Genomic DNA, 17593 nt, shown 5'->3' on the forward strand with positions numbered 1-17593 from the left:
CAAAAAGCTCCTAAGCAAAGGTCACTAGTGCCAGAAGGGCAGTTTGTTTTCAGCCCAAGGCTTACTCTGACACTGACCAACTCTGAAATGCTAGCAGGAGAGGAACATCCTGGAAGACTCTGGGGAACTGAGTAAATGGAATGCAATTCATCTGTCAAGGGCAAATTCAAATACCATGCCTTCCAGAAGCCACTTTCTGTGGTTCCTGCAACCTCGTGGATACTTCCTGTCCCCTCGCCCCTTAGCCCACTGTCATTATTGTGTTGTCTGGCTTCAACGGGAGATATTCTGTTTGTCCCACCAAGCTGTGAACTCTATAAGGACAGTGACTTCAGCCAAGTGACATGGAGAAGCTGCTCAATACTTAGCTTGCTGAAAGCCTGAGTGGTCAGCACCTAGTGAGGCCTGGGCACATACTTATCGAACACAATTATACTTATTTGAACAGGGATCGTCTTTCCTAGAATCACTCTTGCCCAAGTCCTTGGGACAAGTCAAGTCCTTGGTAAATGTGCATTGCCTCAGTGGAGCGCATACAGCTTCCTGGATTCCCAGCCTGCTGTATGATTTTATCAAATTCCTTAACCTTTCAGAAAGGTGCCAGGATTTCCTCATATATCAATGAAGAGAAAAAAAGAGGTAAAGAATGATTTTCTGCATCTAGGAGGGTTGACCTGGGAATTGAGTAGCAGGGAGAGGAGGTGGTGATGATGGTGCACAAAAGAACCTCCAGGGATTATTGTGTGTCTTGGTGTCGGGGCTGGGGGCCGAGTGGGTGGAAGAAAGAGTTACAGCTAATGAAAAGCAGCTAGCAGCAGCCTCAGTGGGAGCAATGATTCATCCCCGGCATCGCCTGCCCAAAAGCCACTCCTCCTCACTGTCTCTTGGCCCTGGCTTCCAGCAGCCAGCAGTGCTTCGTCCCACATCCGGAGGGACATTTGTCCAGATCCTCCCTATCTATCCCCCAGGACTGGGCGGCGGAATCCCAAGCCAGGACTGCTTCCCTCTGGTTGGTGCATCTCTGAAGATGCCAGTTCCAAGGACTCAGTTTGAACTGCAGGGTGCTCACCGTGCACAGGACATGAGGTCATCTAGCCACATTTTAAGTCTTACAGATGAGTAAATCTTAAATAAAGAGAGGGGAGACCAGCCTAAAGTTGCCAACTTTTTATTTTTCTTGGTAAAAAAAAAAAGTTTTTTTAAGAATTATCACAACGTTCTATTTCTTAATCTGGGAGGTGGTGATGGAGTGTGTTCACTTAGTGGAAATGCATCAAGCTGGACACATGTAAGTGTGACTATGTGTTAGAATTTGTAAAAAGCTCACTCGTAGAACTATCATGTACTATCACACCATCATTTCATCTTAAAAGACATTTTAATGCTATAAAATGGGAAAGGCATAATCTAAGGACAGTCAGTCCTTCTAAAAAGGGTTAGTAGTAAATTCACAATAGCATAGTTTGCATGTATGAGAGTAAAAAAATCTCATCAGGGATGAAACAAAGCTTTATTTTACAAGATTACTCATACATCAGTTTTGTCTATTTAGGACTCTATTTCCAGGCTGTACTTAAGCTTTATCACAGTTCTTGTTTCATTTGTTTATCTTGAGGGAAATGGAATGTACTTCCACTGAATTTGGAATGTTCCACTAGAGCTGAGAGAGGCTGAGGACCAGGACAGCAACCACCAGCCCCTGCTCCCTCTACTGCTTGAGGGAGCAGGTGGCCAGGTGGTGTGGGACTCAGAGCCAACAGGCACCCTGATCACCCAGCACATAGTAGTAAGACATTCACCTAAAGGGATGCTGCAGAGACTTTCTGGAGACCTTGGTCAATAAGTGCATCTGCAAGCTTTTGGACTTCACCCCTCTATTAGATTGAGGCCCAGAGAGAGGAGGTGGTTTACCTAAAGTCACACAGCAAATTAGTGAAGACTTGGGGCTAGAACCTGGGTTTCTGTCCTGTCAGCCCCATATTCTCCCCACCCCTCTTGGCTCTGGGGCTCCTGGCAGTCTCCTTTCCTAATTCTGAAAGGGGCTCACAGGTCTTGCCGTGTTGCCATAAACTTTTCAAGGCTTCAGCTCTGGTGGCCAGAGATAGGCTGGTCCTGGGCTGCAGAGGATCAAGTTTCCTGCTTGGAGTGGGTCTCCCCCAGGAGCCAGCCGCTCTCCAGCTTGGCTGGAGGACAACTTGGCGAGGCTGGGTTCATGGAAGATGCCAGAGTTTCTACAATGGAGGGCTTCAGCGATCCAACACCTCCTTTGAGGCTGCTGTCACCAAACCCAAGCTGACACCCTGGCTCCAGGCAGAGGATGGTGGGGGCCACTACGGGGGTGGGGGGGGGGTGGAGCATGGTGGGGTGGTGTTCAAAAGGCTCTGCCAGGTAGGGGAAGGAAGGGGGTGGGAAGGCCTGGCCTCTGCAAAACTTCTTTCCCTCCTCGAGGGCTTTGCTTAGGCCATGCCTTTTTCCTGCTTCTCTTTCCTCTCAGACACGCCTGCTTCCACAAAGCCTCTTTGACTAGGGACCCGAGACCTGTTCTACACTTGGGGCCTTCATCACCTATCTGTGAAATGGACAGTTGTGAGCATGGGAATGTCTCTAAGGATCCTTTCAGCATAGACATTGAGCCTCTCGGGTCAGCTCTGTGTTGGGTGGGCTCCCAGATGAGGACATGGACTCCTGGCAGCCCAGGTGGCTGATTCCTGGCCTGAGTAGAGAGGTAGGGACCCTTAATTTTTCTGCCATGTCAGAGTGCCTCAAAGCAGGAAGAAAATCCAGTGAACCATATGTTCCAGGCACCTGGAAGGTCTCAATACTTTGTTGAATGGATGAAAAAATATTAAGGTTTAGCTTAAAAGGTTATTTTTAAGAAAGTCACCACTGCTTTAAAAAAAGACAATCAAAGACCTAGTCCAGCTGTGCTCATATGACAAAGAGGAAACATGCCTGATGAAGGCCTTTCCTTGCTGAAGGTCACACATGAAACACTCAGGGCCAGGCAGGTGTCCTGAGCCCAGCTCTTAGACTGCCGCTTTTCTGATGGGTGAGAGCCCATCGAGGGTCAGGGCTGAATGACAGCCTCACTACTTCACCCTCAAATTTGTAATTTCCAGAGACACTCCCAGTTGGTACCGAGCTTCTTGAAAATCCCCTGTCATTCCTTGGGCTACCTTGCTCCACTCTACACCCTCCTTCTTTTGAATTTTTCCCAAGTTCCTGAACCCCTGCTGTGTGACCTTGAGCAAGTTGCTCAACTTCTCTGATCTTGCATCATTACATTGAGAGACACAGTACTGACCTTGAAGGGTTGCTGTGAGCTTCACAAGCTCTAGGAGAGAGAGTACATGACAAAGTCAACATTTGTGGGACACCCTTCCTTACTCTTTGCCGAACACATGGGAGACACAGGGTCATTTTTTGCACAAAGCAGTGCAGAGGTTAAGGAGACATTAGATTCACAGGCAGGACTAACCTGAGGTAGAATTCTGGCCCTACCTACCCGATTCACTATGTGACCCTGGCAAGACACGCAGCCTTTCTAGGACTCTCTTCTCACCTATTAAATGTAGATAATAATACCTACCTTGTTGGATTGTTGAGAGGGTTAAATGTGAAACCTATAAATGCTCAGTGCTTGACATATGCTAGGTGCTCAGTGAAGGGCAGCCTTCATGCATTTCTTTCTCCATGAAGTGCCCCCTGGGCCGGTGCTACACTCCAACTCCCAGCCGTCACCCCCAGGTCCACAGGTAAGCCCTGGCCCCTAGTGTTTCCTAAGTCTCCAACTTAAGGCTGTGGAATCCTACTTGGGTCTAGCCAGGGGCACCAAAATGTAGGAAAATGAAGAGGCCCCAAGATGGGGAGCTTGGAGTGGGGGTGCTGTGCTCGGCTGGCAGCCAGCAGGCCTGGCCTTGAGCCCCCGGCAATCACCTTTCTAAATCATATCCTTCCCTCTGAGCAAGTGAGCAAGCAAGCAGGCCCTGGCGGAGGCCCTGGCCAAGCACAGCAGAATCTTTGTGAGCTCTTGGCTCTCCCTGCAGCTCCCCGCCGTCATCCTGTCATCACCTACAAGGAGCCCTGGGGTGGGGCTCGAGGCAGGGAAGCAGTTCCCAGGCTCCCTGGCCCCCTTCACCTCCAGGAATCTCTAACCGCCTGAGCCTGACATTCAAGGCCCAAGGTTCTGGTCTCAACCCCCTCTCCCTCCAGGGTCCTTCCTCCCCTACCTGCCTACCACCTGGTCTTTGAGTCTCTGGACAGGTGTGAACAGGGACAGGGTTATGGAGAGGCAGGAAGAGGACTTCCCTCCAGGAGAGGTCAGCATTGTCTTCCCACCAGAGAGCAACACTTCATCACCACCCTGGCCAGTCCTGACCACTCACACCTCGGTTTGAGTCTCCACTGGCCAGATGACTTCAGGCCCAAGACTCACTTTCTTCCCTTATACACAGAGAGGAAACCCCTGCCTAGAGCAGGCCCTAGTGGAGCAGCTTTCAGTCTACTCAGCAGCTCGAAGAGACTCCCTGGACGCCGTTCCTTGGCTCCCAGATCCACACAGGCATAGCTGTGCCAGGTGCCTCATCACCCACCCAAGGACAGACTGGGCTCCAGGAGCCTGCCTCTGAAACCTGTCTCTTTGGGATTTAGACTTGTGTGAGTCACTGCTCAGAACTTTTCCCCTGCAGCCTGGACCCTGGTTGTCCCTCCTCATTCATCAAATAGAGCCACGGAGGTGCCCCAGTGACATTCTCGCTGAACACTGCCTAACGCCCAACGCCCATCACTGCCATCACTGCTTGTCTCCTTCACCACTGGATTCCCAGGGCCTGGAACAAGGTAGGGGCTCAATGAAGAGAACTATCTACCTGACTTAGGACCCCCCACTCCTTTTGCTGCCAGCACTCAAATGCAACTTCACTTTACTGAGAAGTGAGCGTTTCCATATTAAAAAACAAAAAAAGACAAATGACAAATGGAGAAAACATACCCAACAGACGAAATGCTAATTCCCTTAATATTTTTTAAAACTCATTCATTTATTTTTGGCTGTGCTGGGTCTTTGTTGCCGCACCCAGGCTTTCTCTAGCTGTGGCAAGCGGGGGCTACCCTCTAGTTGCAGTGCGCAAGCTTCTCTTGTTGTGGAGCACAGGTTCTAGGGCACATGGGCTCAGTAGCTGTGATACATGGGCTCAGTTCCCCCGAGGCATGTGGGATCTTCTCAGACCAGTGATCAAACCAGTGTCAATTGTACTGCAAGATTCTTAACCATTCCTAGGAAAACAAGGAAAAGTTACACTGCACTTCCTCTGGAAGGAGGAATTTGCGACACCAGGAGAGCAAGGGTGGGAGCAGAACTTTTCAAAGCATACCCCATTGCTCTGTTTGAACTGTAAACAGACACTAACTTAAAAAACAAAATTAACCCCCTAGTCCCCCAAATAAAGATGTCCCCAGAAACAAATGGATTTGTGGTGAAATAAGTTTGGTCCATGTAGGGTTAAGCAAAGTTAAAGTGTCTTTGTGCAGGATTTGGGGGTGAGGTGCCCTTTAAATACTACTGTGCCTTGTGGTTCCTGAGGAAGACTCTGCACGTGTAGCTTCCTACGCTAATTGCAGGACAGTGTTTCCACAGAGCATCTCTGGGGGCTAGTATTCTGTGACTAGATGCTGGGAATCCCCATCTCTAGGAGCAAGCACAAATGCCTTCACCCTCACTATATTCTCTCCCTCCCTCCTGCCCGCCCTCCCTCTCTCCCTCTCTCTCTCTCACACACACATGCAAACACAGGATACCAAAGAATTTCCTCAAGGGCATTCTTTAGGTCACTGATCTCACAAGATGCTCCATGGTCAAATATTCTTGGGAAATGCTGCTCTGCCAGTGCGGATGACAGATCACTGCTTAACCCTTCTCCCAGATTTTACAAATTCTCTGTCTTTGCTCACACCATCCCTTCCATCTGAACTGTTCTTTGTTTTAACCCACTTCTTCCTGCCAAAGTTCCGGCTCATCTGTCAAGGTTTGGGTCTCATGTTTTCTGCACCATGATGAAGGCTTCTTGGATCCTGGCAAAATCCTAGAGATGCCTGACAAGTGTCCCAGACCCTTGTTGAAAGAAAGAAAGAAATTACTGAGTACAGTAGAGGAATGCCTGAGGGAGGGAGGAGGAAGGGATGCCTGAAGGATGCATGAGTGGAGGGTTAGCGTGTTGGGGGTGACTGTGATTGGGTTAATGAGTGGGGATACAGTAGCTTGTCATACCTGTGTCTGCAGATCTATTCATCACGGTTGCTGCAGCACAACTTCAGCTCCGCAGATCTGACTGAGGGCCCCAAAGCAGCCTGTTGGCCTGCTCTTGGGCAGTTCCAGGCAGAGGGGAGAAGTCTCTCTCTCCAAAGCCTCTCCCCTTGGCCCTCATCCCTATCCAAAGCCCCACCAAGAAAAATGCCCACCTTTGGATGTGGATCTGGGGATGTCTTGCCACATTTTGTGCTCTTGCCCTTGTCTGCACAGGCACTCCCTAGGAGGTGGGTATCCTCTGAGTTCTTTTGACCAGAGAACCCGCAGGGGTCTGTAGAAACTAAGCTATCCTCACTCCCCACCCAGACTCTTCAGCCTGACAGACACCTGAACACACATGGCTCAGAGGCCGTATGAGAGTGGACCTGCACAGGGATCCAAAATGGAGAGGCCAGTTCTCCTACTTCCCTGCTGCTGCTGCTGCTAAGTCGCTTCAGTCGTGTCCGACTCTGTGCGACCCCACAGACGGCAGCCCACCAGGCTCCCCTGTCCCTGGGATTCTCCAGGCAAGAACGCTGGAGTGGGTTGCCATTTCCTTCTCCAATGCATGAAAGTGAAAAGTGAAAGTGAAGTCGCTCAGTCATGTCCGACTCTCAGCGACCCGATGGACTGCAGCCTACCAGGCTCCTCCATCCATGGGATTTTCCAGGCAGAAGTACTGGAGTGGGGTGCCATTGCTTTCTCCTACTTACCTACTTATCTTTATTTCCTTAAAGCAATTTCCTCTGGAACCTTTAGCAAATTGCCTAATCTCTTTGAACACTCTTTTCCCTCACTCCACAATGGGTATGCTACCTCACTACTTATGTGTATTAAATTAAACAAAGTAGATGAAGGTATCTGGCACACAGTAGGTTTTCAGCAGCAGTTTTTCACTCCCTTTTACCCCAGTGTGGATTCTGAGCAGCTGGAGAGGCTGCTTCTTAAGTTTTCCACTGTGTAGTGTCAGCACACTGAATGAAGGATAAACGGGGACTGATGGGAGAAGGCAGCTGTGGCCCAGTCTGTGCCAAGTACAGGTATGCAAATTTCAAAAGCAGTCTCAGCCCCAGGGAAGGCTTCCTTGAGCCTTTCCCTGCAAGGGTTGCTTTGATCATTTTGCAAGTGACCAGCTGCTTTTCTCATCAGTCTCCACTCTTACCGCCACCCACCATCCACAGATGTAGATTCCCCTCAGGTGCTGGGGATGACTCAGCTCTGTGTCCCCAGTCCCCCTCAGTGCTTGGCACAGAGCAGGCTCAGCAGATGGAGTACTGGGAAAAGCTAGTCTCTGCGGTTGTCACTGAAGTTCCCTTAAAAGACAGTTTGACTTGTTGCCAAAAGGGTATCACGGTCTCAGCCAGAGAGAGGAGGCACCGGGAATCCAGGCAAGAAGGGTGGTAAGAGGCAAAGATGGTCAGAGGTGGATGAGGAACAGGTTACTTTGTGATTTGTCCTTGGGTATTCATTCATCAAACACAATGAACAGATATTAAGTGCCTGGTGTTTGCCAGGCTCTTTGCACTTAATATCTGTTCACTGTGTTTGATGTTTGCTGGGCTTCCCTGGTGGCTCAGATGGTAAAGAATCTGTTTGCAATGTGGGAGACCTGGGTCCGATCCCTGGGTTGGGGAGATCCCCTGGAGAAGGAAACGGCTACCCACTCCAGTATTCTGGCCTGGAGAATCCCCATGGACAGAGGAGCCTGGCAGGCTACAGTCCATGGGGTCACAAAGAGTTGGACACAACTGAGTGACTTTCACTTGCACATTCCAGCTTGTGATACTACAAGGTGTTTGGTCAAGAGAGTTGTGGATCTGGCTATATGCATTCTTGGGCAAGTTGCTTACTGTCTTTGAGCCTTAGTGATAGCAGCAGCAATAAGGCCATAATACTCAATGTTTCACAAAGTTGTTCTGAGAATTGTATTAATTTATTTATGTGAATTGCTTGACACAATCCCTGCTAGGTTACTGTTTACAGATGTAATTGTTAAGGATGATAATAATCCTGACTCAATCCTGTGTGGTTAGAGCCAAGACTTCAGGAAGCCCTGGAGTCCAGGCCGGCAATCCAGCTTCCTCATCTGAGAAAATTAGGGCCACAGAAGACCAAGGAGGAACAGGAACAGAGCCCTGGCCAGGGGCGTTCAGGGCACTCTTTCCATCTGAGCTGTTGCTTCTGAGTTTAGAGCCTGCAGAGCAAGCGTGTATGCTGATTCTCCAAGCACTCCTCTGGGAAAAGTGGTATGTGAAGCTGGGGTGCAGTTTGCACATAACAGCGCAATAAAGGCGACTTCCTGCATCCACAGCTGAGGATATACTTAAGGCACAATCCACTGCTGGCCCGCAATGTGCTGCTCAGAGCACCTCCTCTCTCTGGCTGTCCCTTCTGCTGAGTTACAGCCTGGCCCAGGAGACTCGATTGCTTCACCCCTAGAACATTCTCCTATTGGAGTTGAGGCAATGATGATACAAGTGTATCTGTAAGACTTTCCAGTTTCCTTTGTGCTGTCATATCCATGATTTCATCTGACCTCTACAACACTTTTTTTTTTTTAACAGATGGAGAAACTGAGGAACAAGGAGTTAAGTAACTTATCTGAGGTCCTGGCACTAGTCACAGTATTCTCACAAAGTCTAGTGCTTATTCAATTGCTTAAAATAAAGAGTGGACATTCACTAGTTGCCTCGTGGAAGGCAATCTCCATTCAAAATGCTCTACCAACATTTAGTCCTAGAAATTGTCACAAGCACCTTCTGTGGTAGAAACTTATTATATTCTTTCCCAGATGACAGAGGTCAAGTTAACTGACCCAAGGTTACAAAGCTCTAGCAGGGGCCAGAGCTAGGGTTCAAAGCCAGACAGTTGGGCTCCACAATCCTCTTTCTGTTTTTTGACTGCACTGGGTCTTTGTTGCTGCACATGGGCTTTCTCTAGTTGCAGCAACCAGGGCTACTCTTGGTTTCAGTGTGTGCGCTCCTCTTGTTGTGGAGCACAGGCCCTAGGTGCGAGGGCTCAGTAGGTGTGGCACACGGGCTTATTTGCTCTGCAGCAAGTAGAATCTTCCCAAACCAGGGATTGAACCCATGTCCCCTGCACCACCAGGGAAGATCTCAATCCATATTCTTAATCTCTATGTCAGCATTTCTTTGCTATGCACATTTGGGGCCAGAAAATCCTGTTTGGGGGGCCTGTTCTGTGCAATGTAGGATGTTTAACGGTATCTGTAGGCTCTGAATATTAGATGCCAGTAGCCCCCTCAACCACAGTTATAACAACCGAAAAACCTCCACACATTGCCAGATGTCATTTGGGCGGGGGCGTAAAATCACCCCTCAGTGAGAAATACTGCTCTGTGTTATGCTCTTCTAAAATCACAATATATGTAGTTATTTTTTTTAATATAGCAACCTCTGATTTCAGACAAAATATGTTCTACAGATCTCTCTCCGAAATGAATCAACATTCAAATTCAAACCACCTTAACTGCTCACCTCCTATGCCCAGGCAATTTATAGACCATTTTAAAAATGAATTGATGCTTAGGGAACTTAAGCAACTTGCCCAGAATAACAAAGTTGGTATGTGGCAGAACAAGAATGTGAACATCTGTCTCAATCTCTGCAGACAAATGTTTCTGGTAGTATTCATTCTAAAGTGACATATACTGTATTTTCTCAATGCTAAGATACATTCTCTCCCTCCAATTTAATAGCTTTGAAACTGAGATGCAACTAAAAACCAGTTTGTTTACATAGAACTATTGTTTTAATTCTCTCCAAAGCTATTATTTAATTAAAAGTGTCTCACAACTAACAGCCTCTTAGAATTGAGAATTGAGGGCAGGAGCTGTGAATGTGGGAGATGCTGATGGAGTCAGATGGGAAGGAAAGAGACAGCAGTAGCACTCCCTGCAATGGGATGTTGCCTGGTTCTCTGCCCCAGCTGTCCATCAAAACCCTGCAATCCTTCCCTGCTGATCCCCATCCAGCCTCTGTGACCTAGCTCATACCACACTCCTCCAGAAGTCTTGCCAGGTCCTTTGGCATGAAGTTCATCCTTTCTAATTTCATCTAGAGGCGTTTTTCCTTTCACAGCATTGCAGGGACATGACAGAACACAGAGCTGACCTTCTCCTCAATCATGGGTGATATTTGCAAACTTGCCTTAACAGATGAGAAGACTGAGACCCAGAGAAGGGCAGCAACTTGCCTAGCCTCTCTCTCAAGAGCACGGAAGAGAAGGGAGTGTCCAGGTTCTTTTCATCAGTGCTCAGGCTTGTTCTGGGATCGATAACCATAACCAGCTGATTAGCCTCACGTTAGCAGTCACTTGACCTTGGAGAAAGTGGCGTTCCATGCTGTGGTGAGGTTTGACCATGACTGTACAACAAACACCATGACATCTAAGCTCAGAGTGGTGAAGTGGTTTGCTCAAGGCCCCATAACTCCCAAGTAGCAGCCCTTGGACTGGGTCTCCTCACACCAGACCTCTGCCCTTTCTCCTGTTCCTTATGGCCGCGTTGTCCAACCTTCTCTCACTCTGATGTTTCCAGGTCTTGGCCAGGCCTGCCTCCACTCTCACCAGCAGGAAAGGGACAGCAGCTCTTCCAGGCCTCCCTCAGAGAATGAGAACCCACCCCCCTGCTGTCACTGAGGCTGTGGTCTGTTCACCACCCCGCCCCCTCCACACACACACTGCCCATCAATGATCTAACTCTTCTAGAGCTGGGTTCAAATCCCGCACCCAGCACAGCGACAAGCACGGGTCCCTGCTCAAGCCCCAGACTCCAAAGCAGAGGGCAGTAGGGCTGGAGGAAGTCCCCCGGCTGGTGCATTGTGACAAGTCAGCTGGGGATGACTCTGCCAGTCCTACAGGTTGTCATGAAGACTGAATTGACAATGTCTGTGAGGACCCTTGGTGCACTCTCAAGTGCTACAGCAGGTTGGGGCTGGCTGTGCAGTGTGTACAAGGACACAGGCTCTGGCTCTGGACAGACACTGACCACGTGACTGCAGGCAAATAATGTCTTTGAAATTCAGTTCTCTCATGGGGATAAAATACCAACCTCATCAAAATATGAGCCTAAATGAGATTATACATTAAGCATCTTACACAGTGCCTGGCATATAGGAGGCACTAAATAAATACTCCTTGAAAGAAAAGTTATGACCAACGTAGATAGCATATTCAAAAGCAGAGACATTACGTTGCCAACAAAGGTCCGTCTAGTCAAGGCTATGGTTTTTCCTGTGGTCATGTATGGATGTGAGAGTTGGACTGTGAAGAAGGCTGAGTGCCGAAGAATTGATGCTTTTGAACTGTAGTGTTGGAGAAGACTCTTGAGAGTCCCTTGGATTGCAAGGAGGTCCAACCAGTCCATTCTGAAGGAGATCAACCCTGGGATTTCTTTGGAAGGAATGATGCTAAAGCTGAAACTCCAGTACTTTGGCCACCTCATGAGAAGAGTTGACTCATTGGAAAAGACTCTGATGCTGGGAGGGATTGGGGGCAGGAGGAGAAGGGGACGACAGAGGATGAGATGGCTGGATGGCATCACGGACTCGATGGACGTGAGTTTGAGTGAACTCCGGGAGATGGTGATGGACAGGGAGGCCTGGCGTGCTGCGATTCATGGGGTCGCAGAGTCGGACACGACTGAACGACTGAACTGAAATAAATACTAAATTCCTCCCTAAGTATAAGCGTCATTACATGAAGCACAGCAGAAATCATCAATACCTTAATTCTATTAATTACACTGACAAATCTTATGCTACGAGTAGGGACTCTAACCTCAATGAGAACTGAGATCACTAATGACTAAAGCACCAGCAGCCATCTTTGTGTTTAGTGATCTGTCCTTCAGGAGGACTGCAAAGCTGGAAAATGAATTGCAGCCCAGAGGAAAATAACGGAGGTAAATTAACAATGCACATCTCCTTCCACACTGTTTCAGGTCTGCTCCCCTTTCCTATAAAAAGGTTGGAGCTGAGACACAAGCAGGTTCTAAAGAGGGCAATGAAAATTATATGGGCTGTGGTTTGAGAAGGGAAGGAAGAGAAGAAAAAAAACACAAGGCAAAAATTACTTGACTTGGAAAGGAAAGGGTAAGACGGGTGATAAATAGAAGGGTATTATATGGCAGGGGAGGGTGGTAAGTCACATGCCAAGGCTGTTATGGTGGCAGGGTCTTGGGGGACCAAAGGGATCATGTCTCAAGACTTGGAGCACTTTGGAAGAAAGATTATACAAATCACAGACGCTATTAATTATGGTTAACAGTGACCAATGTGGGATTTGCTTTTCAGTTCAACCATGTTCTCTTTTTCTAAACATGCCCAGAAACTGCAGGCCAGACTTTACCACACAGCTCACCTTTGAAGGCTCCATTCCTATGGCCAGTTCACACAGACAAAGGATTGAGGCTCAGCATCTCTTGGAGGAGTCCTCTGACCAGAGGGTCATGGCCAGCTCCTAAGCATAAATTACAAGGGTTTTCATGGATTGGTCCCTAATTGCCTTTACATCTTTATCTCCAGTTTCTTTCCCCTCCCCTGAATCTTCCAGCCACTTTGAATTTTCCATTGATCCTAGAACACATCATTTGTGCATTCATTCAACAAATATGGAGCACCAGCTACATGTCAGGCACTACTAAAGGCAGTGGGATACAATCACAGCAAACACTACAACCTCCCAGCCCTTGTGGAACTTATATACTAATGTAGGAAGTCAACTCATTTCTAGAAAAAGATAGGCTAGTTTCAGAAGGGTCAGCAGAGAAAGTTGTACTGTGGAGATAATATTTAAGCAAACATCAGAACAGTGCAAAAAAAGAGCTAGGAGTTAATTGGGCTAACAGCTTTCAAGGCTCAGCAAGTGTAAAGGTCGTGAACAGGCTTCTCTCATTGAGCCTGATGAGTGATCATCACAGCTGGGCAGAGTGAACAGGAATCAGACTAGAAAATGTGACCAGAGGTAGGCATGGACCAGGTTACACAGGGCCTTAGGGTCATGGTCAGAGTTTGGATTCTGGCCTAAGACCACTGGAAGGGTCTGTGAAGAGGAGGTTCATGATAACTCTGCCTGTTACACGGAAAATAGCCTTGGAGAAAAAGGTAAGTGAGAGGCGACAGGGGTTTGAACTGAGGTGATAATAGCAGAGGTCCTAAGAAGTAACCGGGAGCAACTGATTCACTTGCACTTGAGCTGGGACTTGAAGAATCAGCAGCCTAACAACTGGGCACCAGGGTCAATGACTTATCTTTGTAGACAAAACACCTGGCATAATGCTTGGCATGATGTGTATTAAATGGAACTGGAAACAGCAACAAATCTTTCGGAAGAAAAATTTTCATGTAACTAATCTTGAGTTTTCCATTTCAGAATGCTACACAATCCTTCCAAAGATGAGAAAAATAAATATGTTGTAGAAAATAAGGAAAAGATTTAATTCCCCCATACTCTCACCACCTAGAAACAAACGTTAGTAATTTGATGTACTTCCTTCCACCCCAGTCTTTTCACACCTTTTTTTTTTGAAGGTGAGGATTTCCATTCTGAGAAGCAGCCTGCTCTACCAGCATTGGTTGGTCAGGATTTGACTCTCACTCCACAGCTGAATGGCCTTTTGCAAGTCACTTTCAAATCTAAAAACAAGGATAGTAACACCTACTGCTTCAGGTTACTGTGAACCTAAATAAAATGATTCATACCAAGTGCCTAATACGATGCTTGGAACATAATAAGTGCTCAATATATAGTAGTTGCTATTAATAAAAGGAAGTCCAAATCCCACAAGACACAATTATAAGGAAAAGTTTTCAACATCTCATTTTTTAGGAAAAAGGCTTTGCAAACCCACAATCTAACCGCATGTACCATTCCAAAGAAAAATAATCATACCAAGAATAGGAATTTGCCAAATAAGATGTAAGCAATACCAAATATTTTTAAAAACCAAAATTTTACGGTAACACAAAATAGCAATGTGCCAAGAACTAACCCCAGGCTCTGGCCTGTATAATAAATCTCTCTCCTATAAAGCTGACATACTTATGGGATTACCATTTACATTAATAAGTTTTAAGGGTGGACACTGCTCACCTGCCAAGAAATGGTTCTCTCAGGCTTTCCATCTTCAGTGTTGGCTGTGTGGCAGGACAGACCACGGCACTGTCAGGAACTTCTGCTCTCCCTGGCCTCTGCCACCACCGAGTGGTGTGATCCTACGCAAGCTGTCCTGTTTAGTTGTCTGTAAAATGAAGTGCTGGCTATACAATTCTGCTGCTCTAAAGCTTCTACAACCATGCAGATTTTAATATGTATAAAACTGGTTTAAGTAAGAACTATCGCTTCTGAAATTAGCAATTTTAAAAACCTTATATAGCATACTGAATATCAGAATGATCATCTGGGGCTTTTTTTTTTGGCGGGAGGGGGTGAGAGATGATTAACATTATATGGATTTATTTCTATACTAAAATAAAATTGTCACATTTTCTTTGAGAAGAGGTTAACTTAAAAAATATTGGGGGTTATGTGGTCCCATGGTACATACCATTTCCAAGGTGGATCTTCTCTTAGCAAATGTTACTTTCTCCGTGGCTTCAAACTTATTCCAAATGGATCTCTTATTATGTTAGTGGTCAATCTGGCTTACTTTTACATACCATTATCACTCACTAATTAGATGAGGTAATATATGAGAAAATAAACGTTGCTGTTTTTGTAGATTTCTGCAAAAGCTGTTGCCTAGCCTTTGAATTTCTATACTCAACGTTAGCCATCTACTCTTAGCTATATTCAGGGAAATGTGCTGGACCCACATAGGTTCTTGCTGGACTTCCATCTAGTAGAAGATCCATCCAGGCAAAACTGAGAGGTCGTGTAAGGGACACTTGACTCAGATTTCAAGGGAGGGGAAGGCCCTAGGGAAAGTGATTCTCAGCTGACATCTGAAGATGAACAGCAAGGGTGTAAGGGTGATGACTGGAGACAAGAGCACGCCTCACCCTCCTCTAGGCCTAGCTAGGGCATCTCCTCCTCTAGCTGCTCAGGGCCCTCCCTTCACACGGTAGGTTTTCCTGAAGCTGGGTGACTAAGTCCTGGTTTGCTTCAGGCAGTCCAGCTCTGTCGATCTGGCACTAACTAGTAATAGTGACCCCTTACACTATCAAAATGGCAATCCACTCCAGTACTATTGCCTGGAAAATCCCATGGACAGAGGAGCCTGGTAGGCCACAGTCCACAGGGTCGCAGAGTCGGACACGACTCAGTGACTTCACTCCACTTTATACTATCAAAAGTGCCCTGGTTGGGATGATCAATGATAGGATTACCCTATCCTAGCCCTGCTCCTGGCTTGCATGTCTGGCTCCCCCACAAGACTGAGCTCCCTGAGGATATGGGCTCCATCTTACCTCTAAATCCACGGAATGGGCTTCATCTCATTCATCTTTGTATCCATAACCCTAGTCTCATGCCTGAGGCTCAATTCAGATTGAACACAACAGGCTTTCAATACAATATTTGAAGTAAGAATGAAAAGCAAATATGAGGCAAAGAATTAGACTTGCAATCTTTACATCATGTTAAAAATGTTTACATCTTTCACTAGCTGTGTGGCCTTCTAATCCTTAGGTTTTCACCTAAAAAATTAGGGATATTACCTTTTTCATAGGTGGAAAAGTTTAAAGGAGACAATGCAGCTAAAGTGCCTGAGCACAGCACTGAAATTCAGTGAGAACTCTTGCTTGCAGCAGCTGCTACTGGACAATGATGAGCACAGCTCCTGCTGCTGCAACCCTGCTCTAAGAAAATTAAACTAAAACCTAACAAGTATCCAGTAGGCACTTAAGAATTGTGCACTAAACAAATTTTGGCCTTATGCTAGACCAAGCTGGCAGCAGACCAGATTCTTGGATTAACAAAATGCATTAAATTACAACTTAGTGAGACTTCCCCAGGAGTGGTCCAGTTGTTAAGATTCCATGCTTCCACTGCAGGGGACACATGCTTCCACTCCAGGGTTTGATCCCTGGTCAGGGAACTAAAATCCCACATGCCACACAGCGTGGCCAAAAAGATTTTTAAAATTACAATTTGAAAGTCAAAAGATTGGACTCTTTTAAGTTCAGTTTAAATAATAACAGAATAAAAACCCACCTCATATCCACAAGAAGCACAGAACATAGAACACAGAAGCACTACCTGGTCACATTTTAGACGTTAATTAACAGCATTTAAACTTCATCTTTGTTAGAACCATGCTCTCTTTTAAAAGTTATTTTTCTGTAAGCATGCCAACTTGGATATTTGGGCCCATCTCCTCTCTTTTTGAACTGTCAGCCTCTCAAGTTTTATGTGATTAATGTATATAGAGAAAATTAGAAAAGGCTTCAGATTGAGTCAACAGTAGTTTTCTTGATCCCTCAATTATAATATCCTTTTTGCAGTATATCCTTGTTGAACATTTGGAATGAATTAAAACTTTAAACTTCCAGATGTTTAAACTACTACTGTAAATTCAAACTCATTAAAAAGGGCAGATTTACTACCTCTACTTAGTTTTGAAGTCTGTTGTTCACCCTGTCCAAATAATTTATGAAACCAAATACAGTGGTTAAGTAGTGTATTCTTTTTATATAGTATTCATGGTAAGAAATAAGGGGCATGTAAAGAGGTCTGGAAATTAACTGCCATTTTAGCCAACCTATAGATCACACTTATTGTTGTTTCTAAGCTAGTAATTGTTTCCTGAAACTGATCTAGAAGATTTTTATGCTAATCTGTACTAAAAATTACTTTGCTTTTTCTGGCCACAAAAAGCTGGCTACAGAAGAACATTTGATTACAGTAGAAGACAGCTGCACCCACTCTCATGAAGTAAATGGACCTGGATCTACAGTCCTTTGTGGTAGTGCCTTGGCAGCCAAACAAAGGTGGCAGCATTTCTACACCTAGTTTGTAAAGTCTCAGAAGTTTTGAGCTTCACTTTTTTTTAACAAGGAACCCATGTTGACTATAATGAGCACATTTTTAGAGATGCTGTGCTGAATACTGGCAATGGATAAAGCAAGAACATGAAAGAAGCCCATTCCTAAAGCAAATATTTCTTTTACAAATCTTAAGAATGAAGTGGCTTTCACAATCAATTTTAAGACTGAAGGACTGGATTGAAGTACCTAGTTCTGGCATTTATTAGCTGTATAATCTGGGGCAATTCATTTACCTCTGTGAGCTTGATTTCTCAACTGAAAAATGGGGATAATTCTTGCTTGAATTTCTTTTTAGAACTTGAAT

General features: G+C 46.1%; 1 long non-coding RNA gene across 2 annotated transcripts; it reads right to left on the reverse strand.

Annotated features, from left to right (window-relative positions):
• Window positions 1-5003: 5003 nt before the first annotated feature.
• LOC138420539 (uncharacterized) lies at window positions 5004-17593 on the reverse strand. 2 transcript variants are annotated; one of them, XR_011249241.1, is made up of 5 exons: window positions 14396-17593; window positions 13819-13938; window positions 12665-12763; window positions 5990-6109; window positions 5009-5274 (listed from the first exon to the last, which is right to left on the reverse strand). It is a non-coding gene; the product is annotated as an uncharacterized lncRNA (long non-coding RNA). The 2 variants fall into 2 exon arrangements; XR_011249240.1 differs by lacking the exon at window positions 5990-6109 and having other exon boundaries at window positions 5004-5274; window positions 14396-14775.

The sequence above is a fragment of the Ovis canadensis genome, chromosome 15 (genome assembly GCF_042477335.2).
Source record: "Ovis canadensis isolate MfBH-ARS-UI-01 breed Bighorn chromosome 15, ARS-UI_OviCan_v2, whole genome shotgun sequence".
NCBI lineage: Eukaryota > Metazoa > Chordata > Mammalia > Artiodactyla > Bovidae > Ovis > Ovis canadensis.